This window comes from Pelodiscus sinensis, chromosome 24, assembly GCF_049634645.1.
Source record: "Pelodiscus sinensis isolate JC-2024 chromosome 24, ASM4963464v1, whole genome shotgun sequence".
Lineage (NCBI taxonomy): Eukaryota > Metazoa > Chordata > Testudines > Trionychidae > Pelodiscus > Pelodiscus sinensis.
Window position 1 is genome coordinate 17,094,247 of NC_134734.1, and position 14,099 is coordinate 17,108,345.

The following is a 14,099-nucleotide window of genomic DNA, read 5'->3' on the forward strand; positions in this document are numbered from 1 at the left end:
GGCAGCCCCCATCCCTTCGCACTACAGGGTGTGGGCAAAATGCTCTCTTCGCGGCTCATGGGGCACGCAGACTGGCCCCAAATGCTTTTTGTACGTTCAAGAGGACTTATTTTCAGAGCTGCTGTGGCTTCCGCTGAGATTCGGAGTATAAGAGGATCATAGAACGGAATCATTCTGATTCTATCATAGAACCCCAGGGCTGGAAGAGACCTCAGGAGTCATCGAGTCCAGCCCTCTGCCCAAAGCAGGACCAACCCAAATAAATCATCCCAGCCAGGGCTTGGTCAAGCCTGGCCTTAAAAAACTCTAGGGATGGAGATTCCACCACCTCCCTAGGGAACCCATCCCAGTGCTTCCCCACCTTCCTAACAACATAGTTTTTCCTAATATCCAACCTAGACCTTCCCCACTGCAACTTGAGACCATTGCTCCTTGTTCTGCCATCTGCCACCACTGAGAACAGCCTCTCTCCATCCTCTCTGGAAACCCCCTTCAGGTAGTTGAAGGCTGCTCTCAAATCCCCCCTCCCTCTTCTCTTCTATGGACTAAATACGCCCAAATCCCCCAGCCTCTCCTCATAAGACACGTGTTGCAGCCACCTAATCAGTTTTGTTGCCCTCTGCTGGACTTTCTCCAATGCATCCACATCCTTCCTGTAATGGGGGACCCAGAATGGGGGTGGGTGGGGAGCAGCAGGGCCGCATTATGACTTTCGTGGGCCCTAGGCACTTTTGCCTTCGTGGACCCCTTCCTCCATAAAAGAAAAATATTAAAAATTATTTTTGATATAACTTTAAATACTTCAACATTTTTTTTTCCTGGTTTAGGCAAAATTTAATAGATTTTCGTGGGCCCTAAAAGTGTCATTTTTTTCTGATGTGAGGAAAAAATTAAAACATTTTCGTGGGCCCCTAAAAGTATCGTGTGCCCTAGGCACTGTGCCTACCATGCCTAATGGATAAGTTGGCCCTGGGGGGCAGTAGCATCAAGAGGCCCCTACTGAGATTGGGGCAGTCGTGCTTGGTGCTGTACAAACCTGCAGTGAAAGACAGCCCCCTCCCCCAAAGACCTTAGGGAGAGCAAGTGGACTGGCCAGGGTTGTACAGGGAGCCAATGTAAGAGCCAGGAATTGAATCCCTCTCACCTGAGTTCCAGCCCGATGCCTTAACCATAAGGCTCGAACTTCCTTTTATGTTTAAAAGCCTCAGAGGAGTAGCCATGTTAGTCTGTAACTTAAAAAAACAATGAATAGTCCTGTAGCGCCTTAGAGACTAACAAAAATATATATAGTATCATGAGCTTTCGTGGGCACAACCCACACTCATCTGAAGAAGTGGGTTGTGTCTACAAAAGCTTATGATACTATATGGCTACATCTAGACTGGCATGATTTTCCGCAAATGCTTTTAACGGAAAAGTTTTTCCATTAAAAGCATTTGCAGAAAATAGCGTCTAGATTGGCATGGATGCTTTTGCGCAAAAGCACTTTTTGCGGAAAAGCGTCCGTGCCAATCTAGACGTGGTTTTATGCAAGAAAGCCCCAATCGCCATTTTCGCCATCGGGGCTTTTTTGTGCAAAACAGTTTTTAGCTGTCTACACTGGCCCTCTTGCGCAAGAGCATTTGCGCAAGAGGGCTTTTTCCTGAGCGGGAGCAGCATAGTATTTGCACAAGAACACTCACAATCTTACATGAGATCGTCAGTGTTCTTGCGCAAATTCAAGCGGCCAGTGTAGACAGCTGGCAAGTTTTTTCCACAAAAGCAGCTGCTTTTGCGGAAAAACTTGCCAGTCTAGACACAGCCTATATGTATATTTGTTAGACTCTAAGGTGCTCCAGGACTACTCATTTTTTTAACTTCTTCTCTTTGAAAATCCCCTCTGCGACAGAGTAGTTGATCAGATCCGGGGTCTTAATTTCTTTGGACGGCTCCTCTCTGTTCAGGGAAGCAAAAGGCCAGAGTCTGAACTGACTTGAACTTAACACAACATCTAGCTCGTAAAGTGCTGGGAAGCTGTTTGAGGTGAATTATGCATCGTGTTTCCGTTGCCACCTCAGATTTGACTGAGGGAAGAGGGTTGGAATCTCCGTCCTTCCCACCCCTCTTCTGTCAGATTTTTCTCATTTGCTTCAGAAGCTGGAAAACTTTGTAGCTCATATGTCTGAAGCGATGCGGCCCTCACGTCTTAAGGTTTGATGCGTTCTGACAGCGAGAAATCTGTCCGTGCTTCAGCTGTTTTGAGGGAATTATGTACAGCGTCTTCCCATGCCAGGCCATTTGGTGAGGAGATATTTGTTACAGGGAAGACCTCGAGGGTGAGATGGGGCCCTGAACTGAAACCCCCCAAGCCCTGTCCTGGCTTCCACAGCTCAGAGCGGTGCTGGGAGGGTGAGGATGAGGTTCAATGCTGTGTGGTTCTCGGGCCCATCTGTGCTCCGACTGAATTTTGTAACGTCAGGAAGTGAGCTGGTAAGGGGAGGGGGAGGAGGCGCCGCGAGAGGAAGGCTGGCTTTGTGGTTTCAAGCGAAGGACTCGGACTCGGAGAAAGTGGGCTGCATTCCCAGCTTTTCTGCAGACTCCCCAGACCTTGTCTGACCTTGGACAAATCACTTAGGCCTGGTCTAGACTGAAAACTTGGGTTGGCCCAGCAACGTCGTGCAGGGGGATGAAAGATTCACACCACCCCCAGGAGATGTCGTTCCAACCTAGGCCCTGGTGTAGACAAAGGTGAGGGGTGGGGACCCCAAAGTGGGTCGCGACCCTGTGGGGTTGCCAGGGCGGGCTTAGACTTGCTGGGGCTCAGGGCTGAAGCTGAAGTCCTGGGTGGTAGGCAGGGCTTGACACATAGGAGAGAGCGAGGGAGACACATGCCCCCAATTGCCATGGGTGGGAGAGGCAAGGGGCAGCAGTTGGTGAGGCCCGAGTCCCTGAGCATACAGGGGGACTAACTGGGAAGGGGAGGGCCTGGCACCCGCAGCAGGGGTTCCCCCCCCCTGTATTTCCCAGCAGTGGGAGGGGAAGCCAAGCAACATGGTCCCACCTTGCTTTGCTGCCTCAGTCGCGCTGGGACGGCCCCACACTCACTGGGGGAAAGCAGAGCCATGTGGCCGGGGACGCAGAGCGAGCTGGGACAGAATTGCTCCACTTCCCCTGCCAATGAGTGCAGGGGTGTGTGGGCGGACCTCCAATAGCCGGTGCTGGCCCCTCAGCCCCATCAGTCCCTGGAGCCACATCGCTCAGGGGAGGGGTGGAAAAGGTAGGGGTGGGGAGAGGCGGGGCCAGGAGTGGAGGGGGTTGTCCTGGCCCTTCCCCGGGTGGGGGGGCATACATGGCCAGTGTATACATACATGGCTGAAGCCCTTGGCTTTCAATTTTGGCCCCCCATCTTGGATCGTGGGACTGGGGCGGAGTCAGGCTTTGGTCCTCCCTCACGGGGCCGGGTAGTAATTTTTGTCATCAGAAGGGGGTCGCAGTGGGGGGAAGTTTGAGAATCCCTGCAGTAGGCCCGTGGAAGACGTAACTGCTCCTTCTCCAGGGGTTGGATTTGCTACTGCATTGGGAAAAACCGCCTTCGTTCATGGTAGCTACTGTCCACGTCTCAGCGGCCTGCCTCCCAGCCGCTTTCCCCACCTATGGAAGGGCGTTTTCAGTTGATGTACCTAATCTGCCTCTCTGAGAGGCAAGTAGCCAGATTGACAGGAGAATTTCACCCAGGTAAGACTCTCCTGGCTTGTTTCGAGTCACAAGTGAAACGACTTTGGGAACGCAGGTCCACCAGAACCAGGGCCTGGCTTCTTGAGGTGATGAGCAGCCCCCAGCTTGAGTTGATGTTCACGGGAGGAGATGCTGGTGCACAGCACGTTTGCAAACCAGCCCATGGCAGCCTCTGGTGAGCTTGTATCTCCGAAATACTTGAGATGAGGCAGATCGCAGAGTGCCATGTGGTGACTGAGCTCTGTGTTCGCTAGGGCTGGTGGAACATGTTCCATCTAAGCTGTTTTTTAGGTCTTTGGTGTCATTCCATTTTTCACCACATTTTTTACTCAAAAATTGGAAGCCCAGACCCCAAAATATTGCAGTTCGGCTATGTGGTGGCAGTGCCTTGTGGATTTTGTAGTTCGCCTATCTCATATTCCCCATTTTCCAGTATGGGCTGGGCTTCCTTAGCCAGCATGCCTCTCCCATCATATACCGTGACTTCCAGATTTACACTGGTCCGGTTGAGACCAGAACATGCAAACCACACAGACCTGAAGTGAGAGCTGCAGTGGGTTATGCAACCGTTGTGGAACAAGGACTGATCAAGCTTTGTAACACCTCAGTTCAACCTGAGGCAGTGTGATCCTGTCAGCTGTGTCTTTCAGTCCACCAGCTATTCCTGAACAGCTGGCTGGGTAGACAACTGCTTTTCCATGTCTTAAAACTTTAAGATCATATTTTTATTGGGTGGGTTTCTCTTTTCTTTTCTTTTCTTTTCTTTTCTTTTCTTTTCTTTTCTTTTCTTTTCTTTTCTTTTCTTTTCTTTTCTTTTCTTTTCTTTTCTTTTCTTTTCTTTTCTTTTCTTTTCTTTTCTTCATGTGTGGAGAGCTCTGAGTATCTTGCAGGATCTTTGCCCAGGGTCTTTGCTGCCTTTTCTGTCAGGATCCCTGTAATTTTCAGCCAGGTGAAAACAAATCTTTGGATGAAATTCTCTGAACGAAACACGTAAATGACTGGGCAGAGTATGAACCTTGAGGTCCCAGCCCCTCACAGGCAAGGGATCTCCTGAGAGAGCAAGAGCCCCATATTCCTGGGTTCTCCCTGTATCCAGCTCAGGACAGAATATGTACTTTACCTGGATTCTTCACTTTAGCCCCTTGGAATTAACAGGTTGTTTTTTTTTCCAGTTTGATTGACAGGCAGCTACAAATAACCCTCTGGCGTGTGCTGAAGATGCAGCCATCTGACTAACAGGTAGGCGGTAAAATCCCTATTTAACACTCACATTTTTACAGTTCCTTTGTCTGAGCTTCAGGGGTTTTACTAGGAAAGCTGACAGCCTCACTGGGCCCCTGGGCAAGTTGTGTGTAGGGGGCTGGCTCCATGCTCCTGGAAGAGGCGGGGCCTCAGGCAGAAGGGGTGGGGCCAGGACAGCTGCTCTGATCACCCTGTGCTTTAAGAAGTGCCCCCCCCCCCCCCGTTCCCTCCCTCCCCCGGTATTCTGCAGCACACTGTGCTGGGCTCTGGCAGCAATTTAAAGGGCCCAGCTACAGCTGATAGGGGCACTTGCCTCCTTTTCGTCCTTTCCGTGGGCCTGGGTATCACACATGTTAAGAGCCCCGGGCTTTATGGCCCAGGACAAAGAGAAGACTTGGGAACAGACCCGCAAATTGGTGCGGCTCCAATGGGGTCAAGGGACCAGATCCTTTGCTAATGCTGCTTTGTGCAGCTCCCCAAATAAGGGGTGTGCTGCCGGTTTATGTCAGCTGAGGCTCTGACTCCTTATTATTAAGTAGCCTTTTGTTTCAAGGTGGAAAGCAAAGGAGGAAAACAAAGCTGGTTTCCTCCCTGCCCAGAGTGGGGTTCTGTAAATGGGCAGGGCTCCACTGATATCCATGGAGCAGGTCTCCCGCAGGTGCAAACCAGAGTCACTCCTTTGCACTTCAACTAAAGACCTGCTCCCTTATCTCTAGGGCATCTTCCTTCTTAAAGGGACAGGACTGTGGTTCTTCGGTTGTGTGAGCTTCCATTTCCCTGCAGAGCCCCTGCCGGCTGATCCGTGGGGCAAAATGTTCTGGGACCCCGGTGGGAACTGGGGAGATGGGGATGGAGGAGGAAGTGGTTTCAGGACAGGATTTCGCTCCTGCCTGGGCTGTTTTTTTTGCAAAACCTAGAGAACTGCTAGGTTTAGGGAATGTGTGTCCTGTGTGTGTCTCCACCCTTCCAATTATGGCAGAGTCTTCCGCCTGAGCTGCCGTTTGCCGAGGAGAGCAAGAGAGAAGGCAGAACTTTCCCCTCCCTATTTGGAAGGAGAGGCTGAGCTGAGATCACATTTCCTGTGGTCAAACCGGAGGGGGTAGTAACAGCGTGACGTGCGGCAGCTATGGGACTGCACGAGGCTGCTCACCCCCAGCCAGCTTTGGCAGCCTCCTCTGAGTCCTGCCGGGGAGCTGTGTCCAAATCTCCGATTGTGACCAGTTGCAGGCAGTCAGTGCTGCAATAGGTGCCCAATCCGCCTTGGATGCAGGCTGAAGATTGAGTGTGCAGAGAAGTGGACTTCTCCTTGCATCCCAGCCTGGATTGAGTGGGGGTTCTGGGTCTGAAACTAATCCGACCGTGGCTGGGGAGCAGCTAAGGGACTGTCCTAGGGCTACCTCGGAGAACCAATACCACCCGTGTAGGAAATGCACCGACTCACTTAAGTGGCTAATGGGAGCCAGAGCCTCTAAGCCAGTGGTTTTCAAATGACGGGTCGCGACTCAGGACGGGGGGGTGGGATGTTGGATGCTGGGACTCGTTACTGCAGGGGGATCAGGTGACCAGTGGGGGAGCTCAGGCAGCTCCCTGTTTGTCCTGGCACCGCAGACTGCACTGTGCCCTAGAAGCAGCCGACAACAAGCCCGGTTCCTAGGTGGGAGGCAAAAGGGGAAGAGCACACTGGGCTGCACGCACTTCCCTTGCCCTGAGCGCTAGCTCCTCACTCTCACTGGCTGGGAATCTGACGCTGGCTGCTTCTGGGGGCAGCATGGTCTGCGGTGCCAGGACAGGCAGGAAACTGCCTTAGCCCCCCCCACTGCATCGTTGACCGGGAGCCGCTCAAGGTATGCCCTTCCTGCCCCAGCCTTGAACCCCCCCCCCAAGCTGGAGCCCCCGCCCCCAGCCCAAAGCTCCCATCCTCAGCCCCACCCCAGAGCCCACACTCCAGTCAAATTCTGCTGGGTCGCAGAATCAACAATTTTCTTCAACTGGGTCATGAGAAAAAAGTTTGAAACCCGCAGCGCTAAGGTACTGGCTTGAATCTAGCCTCGGGGGGCAGCAAGTGAGAACCCTTGTGAGGGGCGCCGTGCGGTCTTTGTGTGAAACGAGTGGCTGAGCCCAGGCCCCGGCTGGCAGAGAGTCTGCTTGCCACTCATTAGCCCTTGTGCAAGCTGATGCACTAGTGCAAAATGGGCGCGAAGCGCTGCGGGGTCAGCCCTGCAAATGACCGCAGAAGGTGCCGGGCAGGAGAGGAGCAGGCACTGAATGCCTCTGAAAAGGGGGGCGTATGGCACATTGGGGAGGGGACAGTGTGTGTGGGACTAGCACCTGGCCATTGACCACGCTGAACCTGTTCTAAGTGTATATAGGTGCAGGGGCGGCCCTAGACTAGCTGCCAGGAACTGGAGCCCTAGGTGAACCATGCAATCGGCGCCCCCACCTCCAAACCCCTCAATGACCATTTGGTGTCCCATTTAGCTTGGCACCCTAGGCGACCGCATAGTTCGCCTATATGGACGGGCCGCCCCTGTATAGGTGTGTGTGTCAACAGAGGCCTGCAGGCATCAGTGCATTCAGAGGCAATGTAAAAGGACCTTAAAGTGGCCTTCAGTTATGGTAGTGGTGCTCAAAAAAAAAAAAAAAAAAGGGGGCGGGATTTTTGTTGAGCAAAAAAAACCGGCCAGAGTATTTTGTTGCGGCCCTTTTAATTTCCTCTCCCCTGCCACTCCCCCTGCCTCTGCTGCGTATACATTGGGCACCAAGCTGGGTAAACAAAATAGCGGCTGTCACGGTGCTGTAACCCCCCCAAATACAGTCGCGACCCCCCACGGGTTGCGCACCACTAGGTTACGGCTTCCACTTTAAGACCCCTTTGTACCACTCTGGCAGCGTAACAGGGTCTTGGTGTAAATGAAAGTCTAGCCACGAATCTGGACGACAAGCCAGATTCCCACTTTGGTAGCGTAAAGGGACCTTTAACATATGCACAGCTGTAATTTATTCCTATTTTAATAATAATGATAATCCCCAGCTCTTAGTATACCACCTTTCATCTGTAGCTCTTAACATGCTTTACAAAGGACGGCAGTATCCTTACCTCTCTTTCACATGGGGAAACTGAGGCCCAGCGCCCTGCAGCATCACGCCCCAGGTCACCCAGCAGACCCGTGGCAGACAGGAATAGAACCCAGGTGCTTTCTGTACCAGGCTACAATGCTTTTAGGGCCCCATATGCTGCTGGAGAAGCGTAAAATGACCTCAGGGCTTGTTTGCACACATGCTAGGTGCTGTCCGACTGAGAGGACGTTTTCAGGGGTGGGCCCCACAGGGTGCACTCTGGGTCCAGCCCTAATCACTGTTTGCTTTAACGAGAGGAGGACAAAGAGGAGAGAACACTGACAGGCGGCGCCTAGCGGTGAGGGGTTGCAAGAGCTCTGGAGTGCTGGACGGAAGCTCAGAGTGCTTGGGATGAATTGGAGAATTGGTCTGAACTGGATCAGAGGGAGTTCAGTAACGCTACGGCACAGTGCTCTGTGTAGGAGGGAAAAACCAAACACACAGAGCACACCGGGGAATAACCGGCTTGGGGGCAGTACTGCTGACGAGGATCTGGGCATTCCAGTGGATGGAAAACTGAATGTGTGTCGACAGCGTGTGACGCTGCTGAAAAAAGGCATTTGGGGAGCATCATAATGCAAGACGCTGACCATAATTGTTCTGCTCTAGCTGGAGCTGTGTTACAGACTACCAACGGGGACGGTGTCGATTCCTCATCGGGTGTTTTTTAGAAACGGGAAAAACAAGCGTCTGTCAGGGATGGTCTAGTGATATTTAATCCTGCCTAGGTGCAAGGGGATGGTCTAAGTCAGTGCTTCTCACTGGCTGGTCTGTGGACCGATGCCAGTCCCTGAGAGCTCCCTGATGCAATTTAGGAAGGCAGCAAGTGGGTCCCTGGGTATCAAAAAGGTTGAGAAACACCAGTCTAGCTAACATCTTCAGGTCCCTTCCAGCTGTACATGTCTGTGGTTAAATGGAAAGTTGTACCGTTTTAGCTGTCCTGGTCTAGATAAAGTGGTATAACCCACTCCTGTGCCTCTGACAAAGTGGGTTTTACCCACGAAAGCTTAGGCCCAAATAAATCTATTAGTCTGTAAGGTGCCACAGGACTCCTCATTGTTTTCGCAGATACAGACTAACACGGTGATCCCTCGGAGACCCTCTCCTGTGGACTGAGTTATACTGGTATAAAAGTGCTTGTAGTGGTGTAGCTGTTCTCATAAAGGAAGGAGAATAAGCTATACTAATAAAAGGCACCTTTATACTGACACAGCCGCATGAGTGTAAACAACTAACTGCTTAACCGCTTATTGCATGCTTATCGGTTAAAAGTGTCGGTTACACTCAGCAAAGTCACCTCCCCAGTAGCCTGGCAGGCAAGGGCAGCTGGCGGTGCCTTCCTGGGAAGGTTTCGCTGCAGGCTCTGCAGTATAAAGATAAGCATGGGTAACCGTATAACCACTGAGATTTTCAGCGTTTACACGGTTACCCCATTACACAATTTTTTTTAAACATCCCTAGGTTGCACTGATACAGTTATTTGGGTAGAAAATCACAGCCCTATCTGACCACTATACCAGTACAAAATTTGCCCTCCTGAGTGTAGGGCCAGGTCCACACTAGACCTGGCAGCTCAGTTTAAGGCACACAACTCCAGCTACATAGAGTACGTAGCTGGAGTCGGCTTATTTTAAACCAAGCTTGGCAGTGTCCCCATTGCAAGAGGCCGACAGGAGCAAAAGGAGTAATGGGATGCCAGCGGGGGCACCCTCTTAGTTTGACTTAGTGAGTCTTGACTAGACTCGCTAAATCAAACTCCGGAAGATCAATTGTGGCAGTGGCGGATCTTCCTTTTAATGTAGACAAGGCCTAGGTTGGAATCAGGCTAGTGTCAATGCCACTGCCGTGCAGACCATCCCCTTTGTAGTTTGGTAACTTTTTCCTCCACTCTGTACTGGTTTAAGTGGACACGCAACTTAAAGAATGACATTGAATCAGATCTTTTCCTCTTGTCCCAACCAGGTTCTCAGATGTGTGTGGGTATTGCAAAGGACGCACACTTAAAAGTTGAGTAGCTAGTCCCACAGTCCCACAAGAAGCACTGGGTGGATGTCTCCAAACCTTTATTCCTCCAGCCACATCCTGAATGGGAGAAGTCCTGTCAAAAGACATTGTAATAAACAAGGAACAAGATGAGAGCAGATTTGGCCGTAGTGGCTAGGCTTGTTAATGCAAGAATTCAGGCATGGGCAGAAAACCTGGTCTTCTGCAGTGCCAGCTTGCAGGGGTCTGGGAGCAGTGCTGATTAGAGATAACTACAGGGCCAGGTCCTGAACTGGTGTCAATCAGCTGCAGCTCCACTGAAGACTGAACAGCTAGATAAAAATGACGAGGAGTCCTGTGGCACCTTGGAGACTAACAGATGTATTGGGGCATCAGCTTTCATGGGTAAAACCCCACTTTGTCACAAGATGAGGCTAACCAATTTCTCCTGCCTTTAACAGCTGCATTTCCACATAAAAAACTATGAGCAGGACACATGCAGCACTCTTAATTAGCCTTATTAACACGGGTCCTACAATGATCAGGTTTTTTTTTGCTGTTATATATCTACCTTGGTTTTATGTTTTTTCCACTGCAACTCATCTGATGAACTCACCCACGAAAGCTACTGCTGTGCCACAGGGACTACTTGTTTTTAAAGTTAGACTAACACAGCTACCCCTTTGAAGCTAGATAGAATGACATCAGCTGGATATCATGTGCCTCTTAGGACCAAGATCTGAATTCTCGTTTACACTAAGGCTTCTTTATGTCAAGGGGCCTTAAAGCAGTGTGATGGCTGAACCCTGTTTTGGTGCCCTTTGGTATATAGGAATCATGCCATGGATATCTGCGTAAGAGGTGTGACCATGAAGCTGTAGGACTGAAGAGAGGAATCTTAGAGCATCTATTTTTTTGTGAAATAATTCTTGGCCGTTATGTGAAGGCCTCGCACCTGAGGCCTTCAAAGTGCTCTGCAAACATTTGTTTCAACCTGAGAGCTAGTTAGTATCACCACCCTTTTACAGATGGAGAAACTGAGGTACAAATAATAGGCATTTCCCATGGCCACACAGAGATTAGGTGACAAACTGGGGCACAGAACTTAGGTCCCCTAACTCCCTGTCCTCTGCTCTAACCACTAGACAACCTTCCCTTCCTGTGAAAGCAGATTGTATATTTGGTCTCATCCATCACAAATCTGAACTATAAGTGTGAAAAGCCTCTTATCCTGTCCCTATCTCCTTCCCTTCCCCGGAAATTAGGACTGCTGATGGCATTAGCAGAGGGAAGATGTCGGAACAATTTAAAAGAGGGTATTTTTTTTCTAGCACTGGTATCCCTGTTTATTGCTGTTACAGTAAATGTTTGTATCTCCATGGTCTGTAATGAGGTTGTGGGTAGAGACAAGGCCGGGTGACCGTTTTTTTGAGGGTTCTATGGTTTCACGTAATGTATATTCTGTATCTGATATTAAAATCAATACAAGGAAAGATTTTAAAAATAATCTAACACCAGCTCTCAAAGGGGTGCGTGTGTTGTTTTGTCTGCTGAGCAAGCAAGTTTTGCTGGGCATTTAGAAGAGAATTGAAATGGGGGGGGGGGGGAGATCAGATATGGGGCAGATAATATGCATGATTATAGTGGCTGTATGTGGAAAGGACGTAATAAAGTCATTGCCCGTTCTCTTAGAAGGTCACGATTGAAGGTCTCATTTGGATCTAAATGACCCTGGTATAAATCAGGGAGACATGCCAGTGTAAAACCAGCGTAAGATCCCATAGCATCTCACTAGAAAATCTGCTGGAGCTTATTATGTTAATTATTGCTGTTATTTGTTACAAAAGTGCATAAAGGCCTCAGTGGTGTTCCCTGTAAGTTGTGCGCTTGTGCGGCCACTCAGAAGAGATTCCAATGCCACTTAGCTAATTAGCAGAGTACCCACAGCTAGGTTTGTGTTTCTGTTGGTGGTGCACCTTGGCAAATGCCTTGGTGCACCTAAAATTATTCCACACATTGTTGGACAAGATTAGAGGGAACATGGGGCCTCAGTTGAGATTAGGATGAAGTGCTACACAGACACACAAAGAAAGACACCCATTCCTACCTTCAGGAGCTTACGATCTAAGGGCAGGCCTATACTAAAGAGGAGACAGTGTAAAGTCGTTTTATCTCAACAGGAGTTTTTCTGTCGCAGCAGGTAGTCCACTTCCCCAAGCAACAGGACCTAGGCCAATGGAAGAATTCTTCCATCAGCCCCTACCCATTTCTACATCAGGGATAGGTCGTCATAGCTGCAGTTCGGAGTGTGGATTTTTCACACCCCGAGTGATGTCGGCATGTCAACTTCATTTTTAGCATAGTATAGGCCTTAATATACAGTAATTCCTCATTTAACACTATAGATATGTTTCAGAAAATGATTGTAAGGGAAAATGTATTCTGTGGGGTCAATTTTCCCATTGAAAATAATGGAAAAGGCGGGGGGTTGCGTTTCAAGTGGTGGTGTCTATTGGGACCGGGACATAAGATTGGGGGACGAAGGGGACTGGGTTACAGCAGAGAGGGGAGGTGTTTGGCTCTGGGAAAGGGAAGGGGAGTAGAGGAGAGGGGGATTGGGTTGGGAGTATGCCCCTGTGAAAGGGGTCTGCTGGGACCTGCACTGCGTCCGGCGAGGGGGGGTCGCCGGGGAACGGCGCGGCGAGCAGTGAACCCTCCGCTGCTTTGCAGGGAGGCGGGGGAAGCCCCATGCAGCTGCCGGCAACGGGCCGGCTGGGGAAATTGTGTTATTCTGGGGACAGGAGTGTAATTCAGAAAACGTTCCCTAAAAAAAAAATTGTGCTATCGCGAAAACGTGTTAAGCGGGCACGTGTTAAATGAGGAATTACTGTATAAAAGAGAATCAGGCCCTAAGGCCCAGACTTGATTTATTCCTAAAACTTAGGTTGACCTCAGGTGAGCTGATAGGCTCCCCAGGCCCTTGGGCAGGGGACGTGGGGCCTGTCTCTGTGCTCCCCTAAGGGGAGTCTTAGTTAGAAGGGGTGGGGAGGAGACAGCTGGCCCTCCAGACCACGCCCTGCCCCCCAGCGCCATCTGCAATGCAGCCTGTGGGGCTCCGGCGGCTATTTAAAGGACCCGTGGCTCTGGCTGTCCTTAAGTCACCAGGCCCCAGGGCAACTGCCCCGTGGCCGCCCCTGGGTTTACAGTTTGGTTCAGTGTCTCTCAGCACTCCCACTTGTTCCTGCCCGCCCTCTCCTGCCCAATCTGATCTGCACATTTCAGGTTGCTTTGGCTTGTCTACACTAGAAATTAAACCACTCCTAGTGTGGCCACAGCTCCGTTGGTATAAAAGTGCTAATTCTGTTTTAGCTTATGCTGGTTCGCGAATGGCTAAGGCCAGGTCTACACTGGCGGAGAAGACCCATGCAAGATATACAACTTCAACTATGTGAATTGTGTTGACATGCCTGACATCGATTTTCTGGGGCAGCCCCACAGCGGAGGTCGACAGACTACTGCAGTTGATAAGGGTGCCCTCAGTGTTCAATTTAGTGGGTCTGTATTAGACCCGCTAAATCGAACTCCGGAAGATTGATCGTAGCAGCGTCGATCTTCCCCGTAGTGAAGACATGCCTTAGGACTTATATTGGCTAAAGTAATATAGGTATAAAATCATCCCCCTACCAACCCAGCTAGGCTAGTATAAGGAGTTTTCTAGTGTAGACCAGGCTTAGGTTACAAAATGGTGCTCTTTGGAAGACATTGATGTGGTTTCTGCGTGTACGGACAGGTTTTATTTGTTGGACAGAAGGCCCCAGGACCTGCGACTGATAGCTGCTATATATTTGAGAGAGTTTGTGAGAGAGTAAGTCTGTCTCATGTTTGTTTGTTCAAGAATTCCTCCTCAACGGTAAGAGCTAAGACTGCCAAATTTGGAATGCAGCCTTTTCCGATCATCACTGAAAACAAGGTCAGGGTTTGGTTGTGTGGGGAGGAGGAGAAGGGGGAACTGAAGCTCCCCCACCCCCCGCAATTTGTATGGG

At 50.3% G+C, this 14,099-nt stretch overlaps 1 protein-coding gene across 12 annotated transcripts in view; it reads left to right on the forward strand.

The window, feature by feature from the left end:
• Nucleotides 1-14,099, forward strand: part of MEF2D (myocyte enhancer factor 2D) — a 223,051-nt gene that overhangs the window by 66,195 nt on the left and 142,757 nt on the right. For all 12 annotated transcript variants that reach the window (XM_075907987.1, XM_075907988.1, XM_075907989.1 and 9 more), the window contains exon 2: nt 4,887-4,953. The gene's annotated coding sequence lies outside the window, so the exon portion shown is untranslated. The remainder of the gene's footprint in view (nt 1-4,886; nt 4,954-14,099) is intronic.